Source organism: Oryctolagus cuniculus, chromosome 5 (assembly GCF_051225735.1).
Source record: "Oryctolagus cuniculus isolate XC-2025 breed Fujian yellow rabbit chromosome 5, ASM5122573v1, whole genome shotgun sequence".
In the NCBI taxonomy this organism is placed as follows: Eukaryota; Metazoa; Chordata; class Mammalia; order Lagomorpha; family Leporidae; genus Oryctolagus; species Oryctolagus cuniculus.
Genome location: NC_142871.1, coordinates 17,858,504 through 17,865,363, shown reverse-complemented (window position 1 = coordinate 17,865,363; position 6,860 = coordinate 17,858,504).

Below are 6,860 nucleotides of genomic sequence, written 5' to 3'. Positions count from 1 at the left end.
ACTCCATCCCTGCAGGCTGGGCCTTCCAGCTGCTCCAGGGAAGCTGGACAGGGAGCCCTGGGGGATGCATGCCAGGGGGAGGGGTGCATTCTTAGGGAGCCTAGGTGAAATCTGAAGCCCCAGACTCCTCTCTCCCCAGTTTCAGGCTAGCTTGGGTTCCTTCCAGGACAGAGCCACTCTCAGAACACCCACCTGGCTTTTTAAGGGCTTGGCCTCACCCTGCCAGAGGAAAAAGCGAGGCTGCTCTGTGGCTTGTAAGCTTTTCCATTCTAAGCAAGCTCTCTAGGATGGATCATTTGCATTAGCAGCTTTCATTTACATTTTGACAAATTTATATTTTGATGGGATTCAGGATTTTGCCAACGTTGGACTGAAAAAAAAAATTAGTGTGACAACATAGGAGATGGTATATCAAATAGACCCCAAGGGCCGACAAATGTATTTTGAGCAAGTCAGTGTGTCTCAGAATGGCAGATACAATAAGAATTGAGTTTATTGTTTTAGAATCAGCAGGAGAAGCAGAAAAATGACAACGGATCTTAAGACCACATTGCCAAGGGAGGGAAGTTGAAAACTATTGATGTTGGTGGATAGCAAATGCTGAACGTAGCAGCACCATAGAGGGAAAATGAGGGCAAACATAACTGGTTGGACTCCTGCATGCACACGGGCAATCTAATATGGAATGGTTGGGCGCGGTTCCAAGGTGGCAGAATAGGGAGGGAGCTTACTGATCTAGTCCAGGAGATGATAATACAAAAAGTGGAGATAGTATAGTCTCAGGGAAGAGCTAGGGACAAAACAGCAGAGGAAGCTATTCTGAAATTAAGGGACATGATGGACCTACGTGGAGGGTGTGGGCACCCAGAGCTCGGGACTCCAGCTGCTGAGTGCCTCTGCACCAGCGCTGGAAAGTGAGGTGAGGTGAGACCGCAATAGCTGGAGAAACTGGCAATAAGGCAGCAGGGGGGGCTGGCGCTGTGGCTCACTTGGTTAATCCTCTGCCTATGGTGCCGGCATCCCATATGGGCACCGGGTTCTAGTCCTGGTTGCTCCTCTTCCAGTCCAGCTCTCTGCTGTGGCCTGGGAGTGCAGTGGAGGATGGCCCAAGTGGTAGGGCTGCTGCATTCGCATGGGAGACCAGGAAGAAGCACCTGGATTCTGGCTTCATATTGGCACAGCTCCGGCCATGGTGGACATTTGGAGGAAGATCTTTCTCTCTGTCTCTCACTGTCTATAACTCTACCTGTCAAATAAATTTAAAAAAAGTGGCAGGAAGTGCCTAGAGGGAATGAGGCTTGAAGCCCTGTGGGGGAAAGTATACCTGCCTAACTAGAGGAGAAGAAAAAATAAAAGGCATAGTACGGACACGTTTCTCTCTCTCTGATCACCTCACAAAGGCATACAAGCCGATAGAGCAGGCACCACTTTGGACATACGTAAGAGCTGTGCCAGCTTGTGTCTGTGCCTGGCAATCAGCTGAGTGTAGAAACATGACTCTTGTGGGGACTGACTCTGGTGGGGAGTAATAACAGGAGGCTAAGACCTAGTGACTGTGTGGAACTTCTGAACCAGTATTATGAAAAAACAAAAACAAAAAAACAAACTGAGGGTTTGTGTATCAGAACTCACGGTGTGGCTGTGACTTTGAGTAGTCTTGGTAGGGGACGCCACAAGCTCAGGGAGTCCTGGTTACTCAGTGAAAGACATTGGGGAATCTGAACTTACATTGAGGACTACACAGATCCTTTATGTGGTCCTTGGGACAGAGCAGACGAATATTACACCCACTGGGGCTAGCACTCAGGCACTGGTCTCCATTGAGAAGAGCTCAGCTGAGCACAATTACTTCCCTTCAGATTAAAAAAAGAGAAGATTTATCATGCCAAACCTGAGTGTGTCACCTTAGGCACACCCTTAATCCTGGAGAACTGAACACAGCTCTCTAGCCACACCCACTACAAGCCTCTAGAGATTCAGTGAAGGCAGACAGTCACTTATCTACAGAGTCATAGTACAACAAGTATCGCCACAAATGCTGAACAACAAACACAACAATACAAGAAATAAGAATACGAAAGACAACATGACACTCCTAAAAGAACAAAATACTTCAATACAAGATTATGAAGATGATGAGATAGAAGAAATGCAAGAAATGGAACTCAAAAAATTGATGATATGATACTTAGAAGTAATCAAAAGCAAACACACGAACTACAGAAATCCATGCAGGACACGAAAGAAACTCTCTCTCATGAAATTGAAATCTTAGAAGGAATCAAAACGAAATGAATAATTCAATAGAATAAATAAAAAAGGCACTTGAGATCCTTAAAAACAGAATTAGAGGCCAGCACCATGGCTCACTAGGTTAATCCTCCCCCTGTGGCACTGGCAGCCCGGGTTCTATTCCCGGTTGGGGCGCTGGTTCTGTACCGGTTGCTCCTCTTCCAGTCCAGGTCTCTGCTGTGGCCCAGAAAGCAGTGGAGGATGGCCCAAGTGCTTGGGCCCTGTACCCACATGGGAGACCAGGAGGAGGCTCCTGGCTGCTGGCTTCGTAGCGGCGCAGTGTGCCTGCCGTAGCAGCCATTTGGGGAGTTAACCAACGGAAGGGAGACCTTTCTTTCTGTCTCTCTGTCTCACTGTCTAACTCTGCCTGTCAAAAAAAAAAAAAAAACCAGAATTATTTAGGCAGAGGAGAGACTATCGGACTAGAGGACAGAGCACAGGAAAATATACAGTCAAACTGAAGAGAAAAAGAAGAAATTAGAAACCTAAAAAATATCATTGTGAATCTATGGAATACTATTAAAAAACCCAACATTCAGGTTCCAGGAGTTCCTGAAGGCATGGAGAGAGAGAAAGAAGGATTAGAAGGCCTTTTTAGCTACTAGCAGAAAACTTCCTGCCTTGGAGAAAGAAGGAGACGTCCAAGTACAGGAGGCACACAGAACTCCCAATAGATATGACCAGAAAAATCCTCGCCATGACACATTGTAATCAAACTCAGCACAGTGAAACATAAAGAAAGGATTCTAAACTGTGCAAGAGAGAAACATCAGATTACTCTCAGAGGATCTCCAGTTAGACTCACAGCAGACTTCTCATCAGAAACCCTACAGGCTAGGAGAGAATGGTGAGACATAGCCCAAGTACTAAGAGGAAAAAAACTGCCATCCCAGAATATTATATACTGCAAAGCGCTCATTTTGTGAATGAAGGTGAAATAAAGACCTTTCAAAGCAAAAAGAAATTGAAAGAATTTGTCACCATCCATCCAGCCCTGCAAAAGATGCTTAAAGATGTGTTACACACAGAAATACAGAAAATGATCATCAATACCAAAGAAGGTAAAGGAAGAAAATCTCTCAGTAAAAGACTACAGGAAGTTCAAACTATAAATTAAAATATCTTTGGACAAATGGAAGGGCAAAGTCACTACTTACCAATAGTCACATTGAATGTAAATGGCCTCAACTCTCCAGTTAAAAGACACAGACTGGCTGAATGGATTAAGGAACAAAACCCATCTATTTGCTGCTTACAAGAAAGGTGCATGCAGACTGAAAGTGAAAGGTTGGAAAAAGATATTCCATGCCAACAGAAACCAAAAAAGAGCTGGCATAACCATCTTAATACCAGACAAAATAGACTTTAACACAAAAACTGTTAAGATAGTCAAAGAGGGGCACTATATAATGGTTAAGGGATCAATTCAACAGGAAGATGCAACCATTAGAACTGTATATGCACCTAATTACAGGGCACTGGGCTATTTAAAAAATATGCTAAGGGATTTACAATACAATACAATACAATAGTATTGGGGGACTTCAATACTCCACTTTCGGCAATGGACAGATCAATCAGACCAATAATCAATAAGGAAAAAGCAAATTTAATTCGCACTATAGACCAAATGGACCTAACAGATATCTACAGAATTTTGTACTGCATTTAGAAAATACACATTCTTCTCAGTAGTGCATGGAACCTACACTAGGATTGACCACATACTAGGCCATAAAGCAAGATTAGTAAATTCAAAAGAATTGAAATCATACCATGCATTTTCGGACCACAATGGGATGAAGCTGAAAATCAGCAACTCAGGAAACTCTAGAGCATATGCAAATACATGGACACTGAACAACATGCTCCTGAATGAACAGTGTGTCATAGAGTAAAGCAAAAACCTTCTGGAAGCAAATGAAGATAACAACACAACATACCAAACTTATGGGATACAACAAAAGCAGTGTTACAAGGAAATTTTATAGCAATAGGTGCCTACATCAAGAAATCGGAAAGGCACCAAATAAATGAGCTATCAATGCCTCTCAAGGATCTAGAACAACTACAGCAAACCAAACTGAAACTAGTAGAAGAGAAATAATTAAAATTAGAAAAGAAATCAGGGCCAGCGCTGTTGTACAGTAGGTTAATCTTCCACCTGTGGTGCCGGCATCACATATGAACACTGGTTCTAGTCCTGGGTGCACTTTTTCCAATCCAGCTCTCTGCTATGGCCTGGGAAAGCAGTGGAAGATGGCTCATGTCCTTGGGCCCCTGCACCCGTGTTGGAGACCCGAAGAAGCACCTGCCTCCTGGATTTGGATCGGCTCAGCTCTGGCCATTGTAGCCATATGGGTAGTGAACCAGTAGATGGAAGATCTTTCTGTCTGTCTCTCTCTCTCATTGTCTGTAAGTCTGCCTTTTAATAAATAAATAAAATCTTTGAGAAAATTAGAGAAGAAATCAACAAAATTGAATAAAACAATTACAAAAGATCAGCAAAACTAAGAGCTGGTTTTTGAAAAAATAAACAAAATTGACACACCATTGAAAGAGAGGAAATCTTCCCAAAGTCGTTCATTGAAGCCAGATCACCTTAATTCCTAAACCTGAAAAAGATGTAGCAGAGAAAGAGAATTACAGACCAATTTCTTTGATGAACATAGGTGCAAAAATCCTCAATAAAAGCCTGGCTAATAGAATCCAACAACACATCAGAAAGATCATCTACCCAGACCAAGTGAGACTTATTCCTGGTATGCAGGGATGGTTCAACATTTGCAAATCAATCAATGTGATACACCATATTAACAAACTGCAGAAGAGAAATCACATGACTATCTTAATAGATGCAGAGAAAGCATTTTCCATCCGATGGTTCACTCCTCAGAAGGCTGCAATATCTGGAGCTGCACCAATCTGAAGTCCGGAGCCAGAAGCTTCATCTGGGCCTCCCAAGTGGGTGCAGGGGCCCAAGGACTTGGGCCATCCTCCACTGATATCTGAGGCCATAGCAGAGAGCTGGATCAGAAGAGGTGCAGCTGGGACTAGGACTGATGCCCATATGGATGCTGGAACTGCAGGCGGTGGCTTTACCTGCTAGGCACAGCACCGCCCCTTAATAGATATTCTACAAAAATAAGATGGACAGCATGGGGCAGTGGGGCGGGCTAGTCATGCAGCCTCCAGGACACCACCTTTGACTCCCACAGCCAGTGGTGAGGGAGAGGCCATCTCCTTGGAGCAAGGTGAGAGAAACCTGCAGCAGCTCTGTCACTGGTGATATTGCCTGAGGGACAACTCGCGGTCCACATGACTTTGAGTCCAGCCTGGGGCACTAATGGGGACCGTGGTGCCCACCTAATCCTGTGAAGCCAGAGCATGTTGCTTTCTTCCCATCACCAACAAGGGTGCCTGGCAATGACCAGGAAGCACATGCTACCTTAATAAGGTGGTTAGAGGCTGCTGTGGGCCACACAACTGGGGGATTTTTACTGGAGGGATAAAATTCTGTGGTCCTCACTGACTTTGAGTCTGGCCTGGATGACTGGTCGGGGGCAGGGTGCCAATTAGTCCTATGAAGGACTAACCTTCCCTCACTCAACCAAGGTGGCTGAACTCAACTTGCTAAGGCACAGCACTGGCCAACATTTTTGGGCAGGAAGCTGTCTCATCCTGTTTGCTCTCTCTGGACTGAGGGGGCCCAAGGGGCTGCAAGCAGATCCCCTTCTACCTGAGACCATGGGGCCTTACGCACTATGAATGTGGGAATTCTGTGACTGTGTGATAGGGTGTGGGGTATGGCTGGGTCTTTGGGTAAGCATCATGTGAGGATTCAGAGATTGAGAGTTCCCTGAGTGCCTGGGGTGGGTTGTCACAGAGGGCTCTGTGCTCACATTGATGAACAGAGATGCAAAATCCTCAACAAAATACTAGCCAATGAAATCCAACAACACATCAGAAAGATCATTCGCAAGGACCAAGTGGGATGTATCCCTGGTATAAAGGGATGGTACAATATTCACAAATCCATGTGAAACATCACATTAGCAAATTGAAGAACAAAAACCATACGATTATCTCAATACATACAGAGAAAGCATTTGATGAAATACAGCACCCTCTCATGATGAAAATTCTAAGCAACTTGGGTATAGAAGGAACATTCCTCAACCTGATCAATTTATGACAAACACATGGCCATTGTCCTATGAATGAGGAAAAGTTGGAAGCATTCTCACAGAGTACTGGTACCAGACAAGGATGCACACTCTCACCATTGCTATTCAATACAGTCCTGGAAGTTTTAGTCAGAGCCATTTGGCAAGAAAAAGAAATCAAAAGGGGCCGGCGCTTCGGCTCAATAGGCTAATCCTCCGCATGTGGCGCTGGCATACCGGATTCTAGTCTGGTCGGGGCACCGGATTCTGTCCTGGTTGCCCCACTTCCAGGCCAGCTCTCTGCTGTGGCCCGGGATTGCAGTGGAGGATGGCCCAAGTGCTTGGGCCCTGCATCCGCATGGGAGACCAGGAGAAGCACCTGGCTCCTGCCTTCGGATCAGC